The 19,504-nt window shown below is 41.3% G+C and overlaps 1 long non-coding RNA gene across 2 annotated transcripts in view; it reads left to right on the top strand.

The window, feature by feature from the left end:
* The window catches only part of LOC135228663 (uncharacterized), a 114,977-nt gene extending 95,690 nt beyond the window's left edge, over nucleotides 1-19,287 (top strand). For both annotated transcript variants that reach the window (XR_010319446.1, XR_010319444.1), the window contains one exon: nucleotides 1,525-19,287. This is a non-coding gene — a long non-coding RNA (uncharacterized LOC135228663). The remainder of the gene's footprint in view (nucleotides 1-1,524) is intronic.
* The last annotated feature ends 217 nt before the right edge of the window (nucleotides 19,288-19,504 follow it).

Raw genomic sequence — 19,504 nt, 5'->3', positions numbered from 1 at the left:
CAAACACCATTTGCCTTCAGGTCAACTCCAACTCATGGTGACCCCATGTATGTAAGAGGAGAACTGGGCTCCATAGGGTTTTCAATGACCGTTTCGAAGTAGATCCCCAGGCCTATCTTCTGGGACACCTCTGAGTGGACTTGAACCTCTAATCTTTTGGTTAGCAGGTATTGATTACCAGTACAAAAAAAACCCCAGTGCCAATAGGTTATTCAATACTTAGAGTCATCATTGGTGTGGAAGAGTTCTAACCTCCCCTCCTTGCTGTGGTCTTTCATTAGGACAAACTTTGTGGTCTGAGGTTCTAGAAGCACTTTGAAATTTTCACTTTGTGTTTTTAGCGCTGAGGCCGCCATCTTCTCTAGAAGTAAGGTGATTGCCCATTTTGTTTCCAGACTTGTACCAAAGGCAGAGCGCTTGGAAATTGTGGGAAGCTTGGCAGGGCTCCATGCTTTTTCTGGAACAGCATCAAATAACTGATCTATTTATTGCCATCCTGCGATTGAGGAACAGTTTTACCAGCAGAAAATGTGACTATCATATGTGTATGTAGGATAAAATCACCATCATAAGGGCCAATTTCCATGAAATGAACAAGCTGTTGAACTATTTAAACTGAAATTCTATGCATACTTTTCATGGGGGAACTCTCAGCATTGTTTAGTAAAATCAATAATAAAGAATAACATTTATTGGTTGTTTCACTCTATGCCGCACACTGTGTTAAGCACCTTCCGTGTATTATCTAATTTAATATTCACAACGATCCTGTGAGGTAGACTTATTACCCCCACTTGCAAATGAAGGCTCTGAAGTTTCTAAAGCTTATGCAACTTGTCTAGTCTCAGAGCTAATGCCTGGCAGAGCTGGGACTTGAAATCTGGTCTACCGGTGACCAAGACTCACTTGTTAACCAGAGTGTTTAATGAGGATACAGGCTGAGGGCAGTGATCCACATTTTGCTTAGTAAGAACCAAACAGACAAGATGAAGGGGCCTAGTGATTGTTCAATGACAGTCTTTTTTTCCTGGCCTCTCCTGTCTTCACTAATGATAGCTTGTGAAGCTACAGTCTAGAAAGTTTCCTTCACGATGACCAAATCTATCATCTTGGGCAAATCATTTTTAGGATATGTCTGGCTTTGGGGAATCTTTTATGGAAATGTACTCTCTTCTTTCTTTGTTCTCTGACCAAATAAACTTTTGATTGCTGTTGGACAGGACAAGGCCAGACAGTCAGGAAACCTGGTCATTTGTCCCTTCATTGAATGTCCTTCCTTCTTTTGACAGTCACAGGAGGCCACTTGGGAACTAGATTCCCTGGATACAGGGCATCCCTCAGAGAAGTCTGGGCACACTGCTAGAATTTCGTCCTTCCGAGGACAGACAAGGCTGCCATATCTGCCACAGGAAATTTGTTCTAAAGGTGGTTCCAGCGTCTCTCTTTTCAGACTTCCCTCAATTTTCAAATAAGTATGGGTTTCAAACTTGCATTCTAAGGGAATTTTTTTTTTTTTTTTTTCAGGAATGCCTTTGCACTTAACACCTCTGTGAACTCTGTGACCAAACACCCTCATCTGGAAGGCCCATTCAGAGGTGGCTGAGCAGGCTGCCAAACTCAGCCTCTGAACGCTATGATTTCGCCATTATAAATGCTTCTTTTCCCTCCCTGACAGCTGGAATTCAATGCTCAGAGGCGTTTGGATTAGATTTGAACTGCTTAGTCAAATCTTAGTCATCTATCTCTCCACACACAGACAGACTCTCTAACACAGGGAAAGGTGTTTGTTTGAGCCCAGAGGATCAACCAAAGGGAAAGGCTTGAATCACAACACCCCAACTTAGAGTTAGGTTCAGCAGGCCACGGAGGGAAGCAGGAGCCCATCATTGTGTTGGCTAACGGACCCCGTTGTCTGGAGTGTTCTCCACAGACATTCCCCTGAGGCAAGTTCTTCCTATAGTACTGTCCCAAGTAAAACCTTTCTGAGGTTCACCCTCAAGTTCAAAGTTACAGTGTTATTTAGTACTCATCATGGATGGCCGCAATATGTGGTTGTCTTGCACATGTGGGTGCACTTGCTTAAAGCATTGATTTGTTTGTCCATAGATAAAAATTTTCTGGGTTTGGTGGACATTTGCTATTTTTGTCTGCTCAGTATCTCTGCTACTTTTGGGAAATAACTATAGCTAGCCCTCGGTCCCCTCCCAGCCACAGGAGTGGGCAATGATCCAGGCAAGGCCAGCCATGGCTACCCACCAAGGATGGACTTCTGACCCAAGCAGGGGTGGGTTACTTCCCTGGATTGGCAAAGAGAAGTCCCTTTTCTGCTGTGAGGCTAGGAATCTGTGGTTATGTGTAGCCACCTTCTCTGCGACACGGTGCCTGTCTAAAGAAGGAAACAAATATACAGAAGAGGAAGCAAATGGTGGAGATGTGGCCTTGTCCTTATGATTGGAGTCCCTGAAGCTATGCCTGAACCTCTCCTAGATACCTAAGTCAAATTCCACTTTCTGCTTAACCTAGTTTGATTTTAGTTTCTGTTACTTATAAGCAATAATGTCATTATATCGACAAGCACCCAGTAGTGTGTTAACCACTGGGGACACAAAAACGAGTATCGTAAGTAGCAGAACCAAAGTACAGGCAGAGAGCTATGGGAAAATAGTAGGGGAGAGAGATTATGCTGTAGAAGTATTGAGAGTTTCTAAACAAAGGTGTTACATGATAAAATTCGTGTTTACTCTGGCTATACTGTGGAGGGTGAATTGGAAAAAGGATAGCCAGGTATGGATGGTGCAGTTGGAGTCATCAAAGTGTTTTAAGGCCTTAAATCTCACCAGTGTAAGATTCTAGCAATTGATAGCCAGGTCTACACAATATGTAGGGATCCCTGTGGTTTTAGTGTTATTGGAATTGATTTGAAAGCATGGCCATTTAGCTACGTCTTATTTTGAATTCATGCCTCATTGTAATTTCTCAACACAGCAGTCATATACTTTGAAAATCTTATTTTACTCTTCTTCTGTCCAGACTTGTGTCTAAGACTTTAAATTCTACACTCGAGTGAAAATTGTTCTTCTTTCAGAGCGTTTTACTTGCTTTGCTTTTTGATTTTAAGCTATGTTGTGCATTTCCTGAGGTGTAATGGTTGACTCTCTACTCACTACTCAGCAAATGAAACATCCCTACCAAGAATATTAATGGCAGGGAACACATTTTACTGATTTAGTGCCACCGTAACAAATTGTCAGAAACTTCGTGGCTAAAGACAACATGTATTTATTATTTTATAGATACAGAGATCAGAAAGAGGTGCCCTGGTGGTGCAGCAGTTAAGAGCTACAGTTGCTAACCAAAAGGTCGGCAGTTGGAATCCACCAGCCCCTCCTTGGAAACCCTATGGAGAGTTCTATTCTGTCCCATAGGGTTGCCAAGAGTTGGAATCTCCGTGAGGGCAATTGGTTTGGGCTGCATTTAGAGGTCAGAAATCCAAAAACAATCTCATGGGTCTAAAGATAAGGTGTTGGCAGGGCTAGTTCCTTCTGGACATTCTAGGGGAGAATTTATTTTCTTATTTTTTCCAGCTTTCCAAGGTTGCCTGCATCTCTTGGCTCATAGTCCCTTCCTCCATCTTCAAAGCCAGCAGCATAGTATCTTCAATCGCTTTCTCTGACCTCAGCTTCAGTTATCACACCTCCTTCTGACTCTGACCCTCCTGCCTCCCTCTTACGTTGGGCTCACCTGGGTAATCCAGGATAACCTCGCTATCTCAGCGTCCTTAACTCAATCGCGCTTACAATTAACCTTTTACCATGTAAGTTAACACATTCACAGGTTCCAGGGATTAGGATGTGGACATTTTTGGAGGGCCATTATTCTGTCTACCACAATAAATATTTGCTCTTTTGAATTAGGGATTTTAGTATGAGTTGATGTTCAACTGATGGGATTTTTTTTTTTATTGTGCTTTACGTGAAAGTTTACAAATCAAGTCAGTCTCTCATACAAAAAGCCGTACACACTTTGCTATGCACTCCTAGCTGCTCTTCTCCTAGTGAGACAGTACATTCCTCCTCTCCACCCTGTATTCCCCGTGTCCATTCAGTCAGCTCCTGTCCTCCTCTTCTTTCTCATCTCACCACCAGACAGGAGTTGCCCACATGGACTCAAGTGTCCCCTTGAGCCAAGAAGCTCACTCATCACCAGTATCATTTTCTATCTTATTGTCCAGTCGAATCCTGTCTGTAGAGTTGGCTTCAGGAATGGTTCCAATCTTGGGCTAACAAAGGGTCTGGGGACCATGACTGTCAGGGTCCGTCCAGTCTCAGTTAGACCATTAAGCCTGGTCTTTTTATGAGAATTTGAGACCTGCATCCCACTGTTCTCCTGCTCCATCAGGGATTCTCTGTTTTGTTCCCTGTCGGTGGTAGCCAGGCACCATCTAGTTCTCCTGGTCTCAGGCTAATGGAGTCTCTGGTTTATGTGCCCCTTTCTGTCTTTTGGGTTCATCTTTACCATATGTCTTTGGTATTCTTCATTCTCTTTTGCTCCTGGTAGGTTGAGACAATTGATGCATCTTAGATGGCCTCTTGCTAGCGTTTAAGACCCCAGATGCCTCTCACCAAAGGGGATGTGGAACATTTTCTTAATACTTTTTTTTTTAATTTTTATTGTGCTTTAAGTGAAAGTTTACAAATCAGGTCAGTCTCTCATACAAAAATTTATATACACCTTGCTATGTACTCCTAGTTGCTCTCCCCCTAATAAGACAGCATACTCCTTCCCTCCACTCTCTTTTTTTGTGTCCATTCCGCCAGCTTCAAACCCCCTCTGCCCTTTCATCTCCCTTCCAGACAGGAGATGTCCACATAGTCTCATGTGTCTACATGAGCCAAGAAGCTCACTCTTCACCAGTATCATTTTCTCTCCCATAGTCCAATCCAATCCCTGTCTGAAGAGTTGTCTTTGGGAATGGTCCCTGTCTTGGGCTAACAGAAGGTCTGGGGACCATGACCACGGGGGTCCTTCTAGTCTCAGTCAGACCATTAAGTCTGGTTTTTTTTAACAAGAATTTGGGGTTTGCATTCCACTGCTCTCCTGCTCCATCAGGGGCTCTCTTTGTGTCCCCTGTCAGGGCAGTCATCGGTTGTAGCTGGGCACCACCTAGGTTCTTCTGGTCTCAGGCTAATGTAGTCTCTGGTTTACGTGGCCCTTTCTGTCTCTTGGGCTCATAATTACCTTGTGTCTTTGGTGTTCTTCATTCTTCTTTGATCCAGGTGGGTTGAGACCAATTGACGCATCTTAGATGGCGGCTTGCTAGCATTTAAGACTCCAGACGCCACTCTCCAAAGTGGGATGCAGAATATTTTCTTAATAGATTTTATTATGCCAATTGACTTAGATGTGCCCTGAACCATGGTCCCCAAACTCCCGCCCTGCTATGCTGGCCTTCGAAGTGTTCAGTTTATTCAGGAAACTTCTTTACTTTTAGTTTAGTCCGGTTGTGCTGACCTCTCCGGTATTGTGTGTTGTCTTTCCCTTCACCTAAAGTAGTTCTTATCTACTCTAGTGAAAACACCTCTCCCTTCCTCCCTCCCTCCTCACTCTCATAACCATCAAAGAATATTTTCTTCTCTGTTTAAACTATTTCTCGAGTTCTTATAATAGTGGTCTTATACAATATTTGTCCTTTGCAACTGACTAATTTCACTCAGCATAATGCCTTCCAGATTCCTCCATGTTATGAAATGTTTCACGGATTCATCATCGTTCTTTATAGATGTGTAGTATTCCATTGTGTGACTACACCATAATTTATTTATCCATTCATCTGTTGATGGGCACCTTGGTTGCTTCCATCTTTTTCCTATTGTAAACAGTGCTGCAATGAATATGGGTGTGCCTATATCTGTTTGTGTAAAGGCTCTTATTTCTCTAGGATATATTCCAAGAGGTTGGATTGCTGGATCATATGGTAGTTATATATCTAGTTTTTTAAGGAAGCACCAGATCGATTTCCAAAGTGGTTGTACCATTTTACATTCCCACCAGCACTGTATAACTGTTCCAGTCTCTCCACAACCTCTCTAACATTTATTATTTTGTGTTTTTTGGAATAATGCCAGCTTTGTTGGAGTGAGATGGAATCTCACGGTGGTTTTGATTTGCATTTCTCTAATGGCTAATGATTGTGAGCATTTCCTCATGTGCCTGTTGGCTACCTGAATGTCTTCCTTAGTGAAGTGGCCGTTCATATCCTTTCCCCATTTTTTAATTGGGTTATTTGTCCTTTTGTGGTTAAGTTTTTGTAGTATCATGTAGATTTTAGAAATCAGATGCAGAGCGGAAATGTCATAGCTAAAAACTTTTTCCCAGTCTGTAGGTAATCTTATTACTCTTTTGCTGTGATCTTTGGATGAGCATAGGTGTTTGATTTTTAGGAGCTCCCAGCTATCTAGTTTCTCTTCTGCATTGTTAGTAATGTTTTGTATACTGTTTATGCCAGGTATTAGGGCTCCTAACATCCCTATTTTTCCTTCCATGATCTTTATCATTTTAGATTTTATATTTAGGTCTTTGATCCATTTTGAGTTCATTTTTGTGCATGGAGTGAGGTATGGATCTTGTTTCATTTTTTTGCAGATGGATATCCAGTTATGCCAGCACCATCTGTTAAAGAGACTGTTTTTTCCCCCATTTAACTGGCTTTGGGCCTTTGTCAAATATTAGCTGCTCATATGTGGATGGATTTATATCTAGATTCCCAATTCTGCTCCATTGGTCCATGTATCTGTTGTACCAGTACCAGGCTGTTTTGACTACCGTGGTGGTATAACAGGTTCTAAAATCAGGTAGAGTAAGGCCTCCAATTTTGCTTTTCTTTTTCATTAATGCTTTACTTATCTGGGGCCTCTTTCCCTTCCATATGATGTTGGTGATTTGTTTCTCCATCTCATTGAAAAATGTCGTTGGAATTTGGATGGGAATTGCATTATATCTATAGATGGCTTTTGGTAGAATAGACATTTTTACAATGTTAAGTCTTCCTATCCATGAGCAAGGTATCTTTTTCCACTTGTGTAAGTCTTTTTTGGTTTCTTGCAGTTTTTTTGCAGTAGCGTCTTGTAGTTGTCTTTGTATAGGTCTTTTACATCTCTGGTGAGATTTATCCCTAAGCATTTTATCATCTTGGGGGCTACTGTAAATGGTATTGATTTGGTGATTTCCTCCTCGATGTTCTTTTTGTTGGTGTAAAGGAATCCAACTGATTTTTGCATGTTTATCTTGTATCCTGATACTCTGAAGCTGTGTGGGCCAAGGCTTTTTTTTTTTGTTGGGAGTTTTTGATGACCTTTTCAATCTCTTCTTTTGTTATGGGTCTATTTAATTGTTCTACTTCTGTTTGTGTTAGTTTAGGTAGGTGCTGTGTTTCTAGGAACTCATAACTGATGGGATATTAACTAAGGATCATCATGATGAGACTTCTTATCTTAATGATTATTAAAATGTTCACAGAGCTATTTTGCTTTTTAGTAGAGAAATGGCGGTGGTCTGGACAAGCAAAAATTCCGAACTCGAGATGAGGAGATAATAGTACATTTACTTGTACCAAAGGATCATACTAAAATACATAACCTCAGGCTTCAAATCGTTGCTAAAAAATTAGAAGATGTCTTCCTCAAGATTTGTTCCACTCTTTTTTTCTTTAAGAGAGAGACATTTGAAGTGGACTTTTGGGAAAATTTCTTCCCTTTTGGGAGTTTTGGAAAACTCTGATACATACACGCAATCAACTTGTCCGAGAAGCTGCTTTAGCAACACAAAGAGGTCAGTCCCGGGCCTCAAGTGGCTTATGGTTTAGTTCTAAGTGACAGGTGTGTAAGCTTATGAGAACTATCAATAGATGTCTGCCCATGAGGATGTAGGAACACAGAGGCTGGGGGTCAAGATGTGACTTGTGATTCCTCACAACCTTTCTGGAGGAAGTGATGCCCGCTCTAAATCTTGGAAGGTCAGTGGGGTTTGGCCAGGGGAAGAAGATGGAAAGGGCATCCCATGCAAAACTCCATATGCGTTAACTCAGTGAAGAAAGAAACTGTTTGACTTACCTATATGTGAACTGCAGTTCTGTAGAGCTGAAAAGAAAAGTGTGTAAATGGAGAGGCAAGAGACGAGACAGAGAAATCTTGAAAAGCCTCATACACCTGACTAAGGAATACAATGTTCCTAAAAACTGGGGAGGGGCTCACCTGAGAACCTTGAGCTGGGAAGGGATTTTATCCAAATCTTATCTTAAAAGGTCGTCCTATGAGCTTTGGAAAATAGATGAAGGAGGGCAGAATAAAAGCATGGAGACTCTGAGGAGGTTAGCCGAGTGGTCTCAATCAGGGCAGGGGCAGTCAGAATAGAAAAGAAAGAACAAGTTTCTGTGTTTGGTAAAATACTCAATCATAAAGCAATCTGACTCTTGAATAGTGGTAAGATGTATATTATTTATTCAGAAAGAAGGTAATTTCTAAAAATAACCCTTGACCATAAAATATTATTGTAAAAGTAAAAGAGTATGTTTCTCTTCTGATGCTGGATGTCAGTGGAATCTCTTTATCATATTATCATTGTTATTAGGTGCTGTCGAGTTGATTTCAACTCACAGGGACCCCATCTGACAGAGTAAACTACTTCATAAGGTTTTCTAGAGTATAATCTTTATTGGAAGAGATTGCCAGGTCTTTCTCCTGAGAAGTGGCTAGGTGGGTTTGAACCTTTAACTTTTCAGTTAGCAACCACCAGGGCTCTTTTTTTTTTTTTTTAATGGGATTTAAGTGAAAGTTTAAAAATCCAGTCAGTCTCTCATACAAAAATTTATATACATCTTGCTGTGTACTCCTAGTTGCTCTCCCCCTAATGAGACAGCACACTCCTCCTCTTCACCCTGCATTCCCCATGTCCATTCAGCCAGCTCCTGTCCCCCTCTGCCTTCTCATCTTGCCTCCATACCGGAGCTGCCCACACAGTCTCAGGTGTCTTCTTAAGCCAAGAAGCTCACTCCTCACCACTATCTTTTTCTGTCTTATAGTCCAGTCCAATCCCTGTCTGAAGAGTTGGCTTTGGGAATGGTTCCAGTCTTGGGCTAACAGAAGGTCCAGGGACCATGACCTCCGGGTCCTTCTAGTCTCAGGCAAACCATTAAGTCCAGTCTTTCTATGAGACTTTGAGGTCTGCATTCCACTGTTCCCCTGCTCCATCAGGGATTCTCTGTTGTGTTCCCTGTCAAGGCACTCATCAATTGTAGCCAGGCACCATCTAGTTCTTCTGGTCTCAGGCTGATGTAGCCTCTGATTTTTGTGGCCTTTTCTGTCTCTTGGGCTCATAATTACCTTGTGTCTTTGGTGTTCTTCGTTTTCTTTTGCTCCAAGTGGGTTGAGACCAATTGATGCATCTTAGATGGTAGCTTGCTAGCATTTGAGACCCCAGATGAAGGGCTCTTTCTTTATGATATGAGTGCACGGGATTGTATTCTAGCACATTACCGGGAACATTGTTTACTGTTTTCAGTTTGGGTAAAAAAACATTATACGGTTTAGATGTGTTTTTGTGGGTTCTCTGGGTATGGTCATAGACTGATACTTACTGTGACAAGGGAAGCGCATCACCCTGCAAAGAACAAGGCCTAGATATGAGAAGACCCTGGCACAGTCCTTCCTTTGCTATCAACCTGAGATTGACCACAGAAAAGGTTATTTAACTTTCTGAGGCTCCCTTTCCTCAGCCATTCAAAAAGGAAATATGGCGCCTGTCCTATATATCACAAGGAACTTGGGAGAGGGAATACAAGCCATCGGACAAGAAATTGCCTTACAAAAGCTTTGGGGCCATATTGGGAAGTGCTGTGTTGTCAAGGAAATTATGGGCTTTGGATTTGGCTAGATCTGGGTTCAAACTCTAACCGGAAATAATTTGGGGCAAGTTGATTCACTTCTCTGAGTTTTGGCTTCCTTATGTCGATAGTGGGCACAATAGCATCTATTTCGGTATTATAGCAAAACACACAAAAATTCACAGATATAAAAGATGCTTGGTTTATGTGAGTTCTCTCTTCCTTTGTAAGGGAAGAGCAGCAGTTAAGAACTTTGCTCTGTTTCTACTAGCCTAGGATTTAGCTTTTCTGGTGGGATTGAGGAGGATGAAGGGGGTGGAGGTGAGGCGGCTGGCTGTCGCATTCCCACTGTGTCCTCATTGTCTGCTGGGTGAGGAAGACAGATTCTCTTCAGTGCTCCTGTGTGCCGTCTCTGTCAGGGGCTCCTATCTGCCTTGGTCCTTGAGGGAAAACATCTGCTGCTGTTGCTGAGGTTTCTCCATCGTCATTTGTCTGCAAATTTGCTTTTGTTTATTTGAAATTTTCATGGATCATTTTAGTAGCCTCCCACCTGACTTTTTCGATATTCTCCTACCCCGTCTTCACAGTTCACATATTCTATTTTGTTTTCATGCCTACCTCATTTATCTTCTTATCAGGTGTTTTGTTTTGGTGGAGATTTTGCCAAAGTCTTATCTGTTGCTTCTGTCTTGGATTTCCCAGCTTTGCACAAAGAAAACTCTTCAGGCACCAGACGTGACCTGCTTTTCTATTATTTTATATTTTCCTTTCCTTTCTCACTCCTTTTTTCTCTGGCCTAGTTCCAAATATGTCCCTCTCTTCTGGGTTAAATGTCATTTTTCCTTAGCACCACCTCCAGGACATACTTTGGCTTCCTCTTCCTGGGATGACTTCCCTCCCCTTGACTCTGCATCACTGACAGCTACAGGCCCAGTGCCCGTCCCATTCCTGGAAGGCATCTCTGGCTTGCAACCATTGCAGGAGGCATTTTTCCCTTTTCCAGTGAGCATAGCTTAATAGCACCTAGAGGATTTTTTAGGGAGTCGTGCTTAAGGATGAGGGCAGTGGTAGTTCAGTGGTAAAATTCTTGCTTTCCATGTCGGAGACCTGGATTCAATTCCTACCAATGCACCTGCTGCAGCGCCACCACCTGTCTCAGTGGAGGCTTGCAGGTAGCTAGGATGCTGAACAAGTTTCAGGGGAGCCTCCAGACTAAGACAGACCAGGAAGAAAAGCCTGGTGATCTACTTCTGAAAATGAGCTGATGAAAACTCTATGGATCACAATGGTCCAGTCCACAAACAATCATGGGGATGGCACAGGGCTTGGCCAATGTTTTGTTCAGTTGTGCACGAGGGCACCATGAATTGGGGCCTTCTTAATGGCAGCTGACAGCAACAGTACTTGGGGTAGGTGGCACAGGAAAAGTAGGACCTGACACATTTAGATGTGGTAACATGTATGAAGCACTTCATAGTAAAAAAAAAATAATTATGGCAGCTGACAACAACAGTACTTGGGGTAGATGGCACAGGAAAAGTAGGACCTGACACATTTAGATGTGGTAACATGTATGAAGCACTTCATAGTACCTACCACATATTAAGTGCTTGACCATTAGTACTATCTATTACTGGTTCGTTGTGGGATGGCGTTTAGGGCAGCTGAGATGGGACTACTTTACAATACTTGGGGACTGTTGAACTTACTCCTATGTTGATCTAGTCACAGGACATTTTAAGCTCAATGGTAGGTTCCTTCTTCCTTATTGTTTTAACTAAAAATAAGTGCAAATGCTTTACTTTCAATTTCATTTAATTCACTGACCAGCGTGAACTTGATCTAAAACTGTCAGAGTTAGAAATATTTTTCTCTGCTGTTTTTATATCATATTTCTTCCTTTTCTGTTTAAATCTGTGCTTCTATAGCACTTCTTGGGAAACTTGGTGGCATAGTCATTAAGAACTACAGCTGCTAACCAAAAGGTTGGCAGTTCGAATCCACCAGGTGCTCCTTGGAAACACTGTGGGGCAGGTTTGCTATGCCTTATAGGGTCACTATGAGTTGGAATTGACTTGACGACAATGAGTTTGATTTGGTTTGGTTTTATAGCTTTTCTTACGGTCAGATTTGTATTATAGTTTCCCGTGCATCGTTTGTTCTTTCTGAGGGACAGCAAGTTGTTGACAATCAGGAAGCATCTTTGGATCTTACCAGAATTAGCAGAGCATCTTGTATATAGCAGGCACTCTTCACTGCTGGGAGTTCCTGAGTGGTATAAAAGGTTAAGTTGCTTGGCTGCTAACCAAAAAGTTGGAGGTTCTATTTTACCCAGAGGCACCTCAGAAGAAAGTCCCAGCAAATGACTTCTGAAAAATTAGCTATTGAAAACTCTATGGAAAATGACAATTTACCTCAAGAAATAATGTCTTGAGGCTTTTGTCTTGTTGAAGAATTATCTATACACAATTGGCATGACAATAGTAACTCTAAACCACAGATGAGAACTTCAAGGGACAGGGAATATAAATCGATGGTGATGCAACAATTGGGGCAGAAATACTGAGAATCATGACACAATGTGAATAATGTAACCATTGTCAAGGAACTGTACATGTAAAAATTGTTAAATGAGTGTATGTTCTGTTGTGTATATTCTCACTCCCCCCTGAAAAAAAAGAAAAACATTCCCGAAACTCTGTGGAGCATGATTTTACTCTGACATACACGGGGTCACCATGAGTCAGAATCAACTTCACAGCAAGTGGTAGGACTGGTACTCTTCACTGCTAAATACAAGTAATTCCCAACTTAGGATGTATTTGAGTTACCACAAACCACACTTAAGACATCCTTTTTTTTCTTTTTGTACATTTTATCATTAGTAATGTGTAGTACATACAATGTCCTAGAGTGTAATTTTCTTCCTTTCAAGATTCTGCTGTGACTTAATAATGCCCCAGGATGTTCTCCTCACATAAACCAAAAAACCAAACCGGGTGCCGTCGAGTCGATTCCGACTCATAGCGAGCCTATAGGACAGAGTAGAACTGCCCCATAGAGTTTCCAAGGAGCACCTGGTGGATTTGAACTGCCGACCTCTTGGTTAGCAGCCGTAGCACTTAACCTCTACGCCACCAGAGTTTCCAACACATAGATGATCTAAATCAAGACGTGAAAGTGGTGTATCTACCTCCCAATGCGACAGGTGTGGTTCAGCATATAGGTCAAGGTGCAGTCACCACCTTCAAGGCATTGTGTCTACGTACAGACTACGTTTGCTCAGGCAATAGCTGCAACAGATGGAGGTATGATAACGTTATGTGATTTCTGGAAGAATTATAATATTCTTCAGCGTATCTGGAACATTACATCTTGTTGGGAGAAAATTACAGGAAAATGCATATAAGGAATATGGAAAAAATTGCTGAGTTATGTGAGCACTCTCCAGGCATTTAATTAGGATAATATGAGGGAAGAGATTGGCGGAAAAATCATCCATAAGGTGAGAACACTGAATTTAGGACTTGATGTGGCCAACATAGAACAGCTTGTAGATCATGAAGAAGGGGAATCGAAAGATCAGGACTCAAAGAATTTTGAAGAGGAAAGAAATGCTGAAGAAGAAAGAAATAATGAGGAAGAGGAAGGAGAGAAACTTTAGAGTGAAAGGATCAGCTGAAGTTTTCTCTAAACTAAATAAGGGCTTCAGTTGCTTGAAAACATGGACCCAAATGCTGATTTCTTTGCTAAAGTTGATAGGCAGATTCAGGAAGCAGTGAGATGTTACTGCAAAATATCTGAAGAATAAAAGAAAAAGTCTGTACGGACGACTGGAAATCCTGGTGGCATAGTGGTTAAGAGCTACGACTGCTAACCAAAAGATGGGCAGCTTGAATCCACCAGGCACTCCTTGGAAACCATATGGGGCAGTCCTACTCTGTACTATAGGAATTGACTTGATGCAATGGGTATTTATATACACACAACTTTCACTAATTTTCTGACTAGAAATGCCATCCCCATTCCCAGGGATAATGCAGATGATTTAGAACCTTCCACAAGTGGAGTTATTACCATAACTGACAAAATGCCAATGTAGTCCATCTCTTCATCGTCACAGTAAATTTTTATGATTTATATATGAATTAAAATACATCTCTAAGTTTATATGTAATGTTTCCAACCCCTAAAGACAAAGAGAGATCAGATTTATAAAGATATTGATAATAAAAAGCAATAATAATGAAAAATCAGAAAAAAATGAGGTTTTTGACTTAAAGTCAGAACCATCTTATGACTGAGTGGTCAGAACGGACGTCCAGTGTAAGTCCTGAAATACCTGCAAATTAAATAAAGTTGTCTGTCCCATTACTGGGGACCAAATACCAACTAAGGTCCATGTAAGGAAATAATAATCTCATAGAGCGTCTGTAAAACGTTATTGCCAAAGTTTCTGCTAATGTGCTGGAGCTGGCTTGTGTGGTTTTGGGAAAGCAGATAATTAAATATCCAAGAAATTGGTGAGGTGGTTGTTAAAGTACTGGGAACTTGAAATTGTCTTTGTGGAGAGTGTTTACACAATGGAAACCAGCAAAAGTTACAAATTATGAATTTTTTTTTTTTCCTTTTGCGAGCTGGTTTACCAGCACTCCCTTGATGAGACCACATTATTGAGCCTGGACACCTGGTGAAAAAGGCAAACCTTGAGCAATGGAAATGACTTCATTGGCTGTAGCCAAGATTTCCTTAAACAACCAAGGTTTGCTATGAAAGGCTAGGCGGAAGCCCAGTCCGCAAACTGCAGGCGGGCAGTTAGACATCTTGCTAAACAAGATGAGTTCAGGGTCTTCCTCAAAAACAAAAACAAAACTTGACCACAGCCGAAGATCGCAAGATAGAGAGCTTCTCACAGGCAATTTCCTCAAATGGCAAAGCTAGTTCAAGGTATTTGGAAGCAGTAAAATCTATATTGTGGTCTGTCCGGTGGCTCTTAATGTTTAAAAATATTCCCTTTTCCTGGCATAGACAGTATTAAGTCTATGGCCGTTTTAAACAGCACTTTTAAAAAATATTGTGTTAGACAAGAGCAGTAGAAGATGTATTTTGAGTTATGCAAAACATATCAAAGTCAGATGCGGAAATTAAAAACCACTTCTCACTTTCTAATTTCTAGCAGAGTTAATGATGCAATGGATGAGTGATTCCTCAGTCAACCTTATCTGCAAAGCCGATTTAAAACACCTTTCTTAGTATTGTATCTGCTAGTCCGTGAATAATACTTACAGAGAACTTGTTAGTCACTAAATTCTTTAAATAGTGGTAACCTAGAGAAAGGAATCCACCACCCGTGTGCCAGTTTGCTGTACTGTGATGGCTTGTACGTTGCCGTGATGCTGGAAGCTATACCACCGGTGTTTCAAATACCAGCAGGACTACCCACGATGGACAAGTTTCAACAGAGCTTCCAGAGTAAGGCAGACTAGGAAGAAGGACCTGCTGGTCTACTTCTGAAAAAACTAGCCAATGAAAACCACATGAAGAGCAGTGGACCATTGTCTGATGTAGCACAGGAAGATGAGACCGTCGTGTTGGAAGGGACTCAAAATAAGACTGGGGAAGAGCTGCCTCCTCAAAGTAGAGTCAACTTTAATGATGTGAATGGAGTAAAGCTTTCAGGGATCTTCATTTGCTGATGGGGCATGACTCAAAATGAGAAGAAACTGCTGCAAACACCTATTAATAATTGGAATGTGAAATGTACGAAGTATGAATCTTGGAAAATCGGCAGTTGTCAAAAATGAATGGAACACAGAGAGATCTATATCCTAGGCATCAGTAAGCTGAAACGGACAGGTATTGGCCATTCTAAATGGGACCATCATATGGTCTACTGTGCTGGGAATGAAAAATTGAAGAGGAATGGTGTCACAGTCATTGTCAAAAAGCACATTCGAGAGCGACAAAGAAGCTGTTGTTTGAACAGAATAAGGGCATAGTGCGTGGTTTAAAATCAGGAAAGGTGTGTGCCAGGGTTGTATCCTTTCACCATAGTTATTCAGTCTGTATGCTGAGCAAATAATCTGAGAATATGGACTATATGAAGAAGAAAAGGGCATCAGGATTGGAGGAAGACTCATTAACAAACTGTGATATGCAGATGACACAACCTTGCTTGCTGAAAGTGAAGAGGACTTAAAGCACTTACTGATAAAGGTCAAAGACTACAGCCTTCAGTGTGGATTACACCTCAACATAAAGAAAACAAAAATCCTCACAACTGGACCAATAAGTAATATCATGACAAATGGAGAAAAGATTGATGTTGTCAAGGATTTCATCTTGCTTGGATCCACAATCAACACCCTTGGAAGCCAAGTAATCAAACAACATATTGCATTGGGCACATCTGCTGCAAAAGATCTCTTTAAGGTGTTGAAAAGCAAAAATGTCACTTTGAGGACTGCTATGGATTGAATCGTGTCCCCCAAAAAAATGTGTGTCAACTTGCCTAGGCCATGATTCCCAGTAGTGTGTGGTTGTCCACCATTTTGTGATCTGACGTAATTTTCATATGTGTTGTAAATCCTAACCTCTATGATATTAATGAGGCAGGATTACAGGCAGTTATGTTAATGAGGCAGGACTCGATCTACAGGATTAGGCTGTATCTTGAGTCAATCTCTTTTGAGATGTAAAAGAGAGAATCAAGCAGAGGGGTGGAACTTCATGCCACAAAGAAAGAATCACCTGGAGCACAGCGCAAAGTTTGGGCCCCAGGGTTCCTGCATTGAGAAGCTCCTAGGCCAGGGGAAGATTGATGACAAGGATTTTCCTCTAGAGCCGACAGAGAGAGAAAGCCTTCTCTGGGGCCGGCACCTTGAACTTGGACTTCTAGCCTCCTAAAATGTGAGAGAATGAACTCTGTTTGTTAAAGCCATCCACCTGCGGTGTTTCTGTTATAGTAGTGCTAGATGACTGAGACAAGGACTGAAGTGCACCTGACCTAAGCCATGGCATTTTCAATCACCCCACATGCATGGGAAAGCTGGACAATGAATAAGAAAGACTAAAGAAGAATTGACGCCTTTGGATTATGGTGTTGGCGAAGAATATTGAACATACCATGGACTGCCAGAAGAATTGACAAGTTCGTAGAAGTACAGCCAGAGTGCTCCTTGGAAGCAAGGACAGTGAGACTTTGTCTCATGTACTTTGGACATATTATCAGGAGGGAACAGTCCCTGGAGAAGGACATCTTGCTTGGTAAGGTGAAACGTTAGTGAAAAAGAAGAACACCTTTGACAAATGGATTGAAACGGTGGCTGCAACAATGGACTCAAAACACAAGCAACAATTTTGAGGATGGCGCAGGACCGGGCAGCGTTTTCTTCTGTTGTACGTAGGGTCGCTACGAGTTGGAACCGATTCGATGCCACCTAATGACAACAGAGAGAGGATTACTAGTCAAGACCACAAGCCTAAAATAATTATTAGAAAGTGATTTTAAGGCATTTCTGAAAACTAATCAAAATATCCTTCATCCTCGCCTTGTGGTATCAGAGTTGTATAATCTGAATAAAAATGTTTAAGACGTAGAGGCTAAAAAAAAAAAAGAGACAGAAGGCAGCTGAAAAAGCATTGCATTCTGTGCAAATATGGTATTTTCGCTAAAAGTCTTCTGGCATTAATGAGGTACACTAAAGAATTATGGGAAAGTGGGAGTTACCAAGTGGATTCAAAAGGTTAAAGTTGTGTGCAGCTTGTAGCTCGCATATCAAATAATCCTGACTGCTGAAAAGCACCAGGCAAAGACACTCAATCACCTAGTGCTGCTCTCGAGAGATCTTTCTCTGGCTCCCCACAAGTGCTCCTTGCTTTTCAGCAGTCCACCGTGTGCGTAAAATTAACAGCGTGCTGCAGTAGCTTCCAATGGCATAAATGGAGAGTCCCTTAAAGTGATCTTCCTCTCATGCTTCTGCAGCCTTCCGGTGAGAATTACTACTGGCCTCCCCTTATTTGAGCAGAAAGTGTGAGTTTAAAGGCAGGAACAAAAAAGCTGGGAATATAGTAGCTGTCCTCCGTGAAGAACAGATGCCTGAGTGACTCGTGGGCTGTGTCTGGCCTGAGAAACCCATTTCACTGAATACTAAATCTTCTCCAAAACGTCTTTTGGGAGACTGAAAGTGATCCAAATAGCCATCTCCACTGCATTTTTTTCAGCTGAACTTTTCAGTTTTCACCTAGTTGTTTTAGCACAACGTAGGCGCAGTCATAATCTCTTCCTTCTGTGACTAGGCTATTTTATACCAATTAAATGCTTTAAATAAGGCAACTAGAGATGTAAGGAAAAGTTGAAGATAGTTTACCAGTAATTAAAGACCAAGTTGTCTGTGGAGGTGAGAACAGTGAAGATGATGATGGTGGTGGTGATGATAAACATTTATTGAGCATTTTTATTTACTAATGCCATTATAGTAACTTGTTTAACCCTCCCATACGTTTTTATTCTCTAGCTACCATGCTTGTTTCTTCCAGTCAAAGGTCTCTCTCCTGTCATAACCTTCTCCACCGACTTCCATGACACAGACATTGAAGGAAATAGAGCCATAGGTTTTAATTATTGTCTTGTATTTAAATATCAACCTTTTCAGGTGACCATTAGTAGTTCTACCTTGAAGATTCTAACTTTTATCAATACAGAGGCCATTCCTTCTCCTCCTTTTCCTTTTTAACATATCTTTATCTCTTTGTTTATTTATTATTGTATAAATACAGATAACACATTTTCCATTTCAACATTTTTGTGTGTGTGCAATTTAGTAAGACCAATTACATCAATCATATTGTGCATCTGCCACCAATATCTGCTGCCACATTTCCATCCTCATAAAACAAAAACTCAACGCCACCTCAACAGTGACTCCCCTTCCTCCTCCCTCCCATCCCGGTGACCCTTATTAAACTCTGATCTCCATATATTTGTCTATTCTAGGTATTTAACATTAGTGAGATTATACAATATTTGTCCTCTTGTTATTGACTGATTTCACTCGGCCTAATGTTTTCAAGCTTCATCCACATTATGGCATGTATCAGGACTTCATTTCTCTTTATGACAGAATGGTACACATGAAAGCCGGGATGCAAACAGAAACCTATATGCCAGTGTTCTTTGCAGCAGTATTCACAATAGCCAGAAGGTGGAAACAGCCTAAATGCCCATCAACGATGAATGGATAAATCATATGGTATTTTTAATTACAGAGAAATGCATTGAGTGTATTGGTGATACTGGTGTTAATGAAAAACCCTTATTGAGCCATTATGGTAACTCACAGCTAATGCTTACAAAGTCCTATGAGATAGGCAGTGTTTTTATCTCCATGTTACACAAGAGGAAATTGAGGCAAAATCGGTTTTTGCCTCAATTTCCCTAGGTCACACTGTTGGTAACTAGTAAGGGATGGATTTCAGTCCCAGCAGTGTGGCTCCAGCGTCTCCTTCTTAATCACGACCCTTAATTAAAAAAAAAAAAAATTGCCATGGAGTTGATTCCTTTTCATAATGATCCTACGTGGCAGAGAAGAACTGCCCCATAGGGTTTCCAAGGCTATAAATCTTTAC

The sequence above is a fragment of the Loxodonta africana genome, chromosome 25 (genome assembly GCF_030014295.1).
Source record: "Loxodonta africana isolate mLoxAfr1 chromosome 25, mLoxAfr1.hap2, whole genome shotgun sequence".
In the NCBI taxonomy this organism is placed as follows: domain Eukaryota; kingdom Metazoa; phylum Chordata; class Mammalia; order Proboscidea; family Elephantidae; genus Loxodonta; species Loxodonta africana.
Note: the sequence above shows the minus strand (reverse complement) of the source record. Positions and strands in the feature narration are given on the sequence as shown.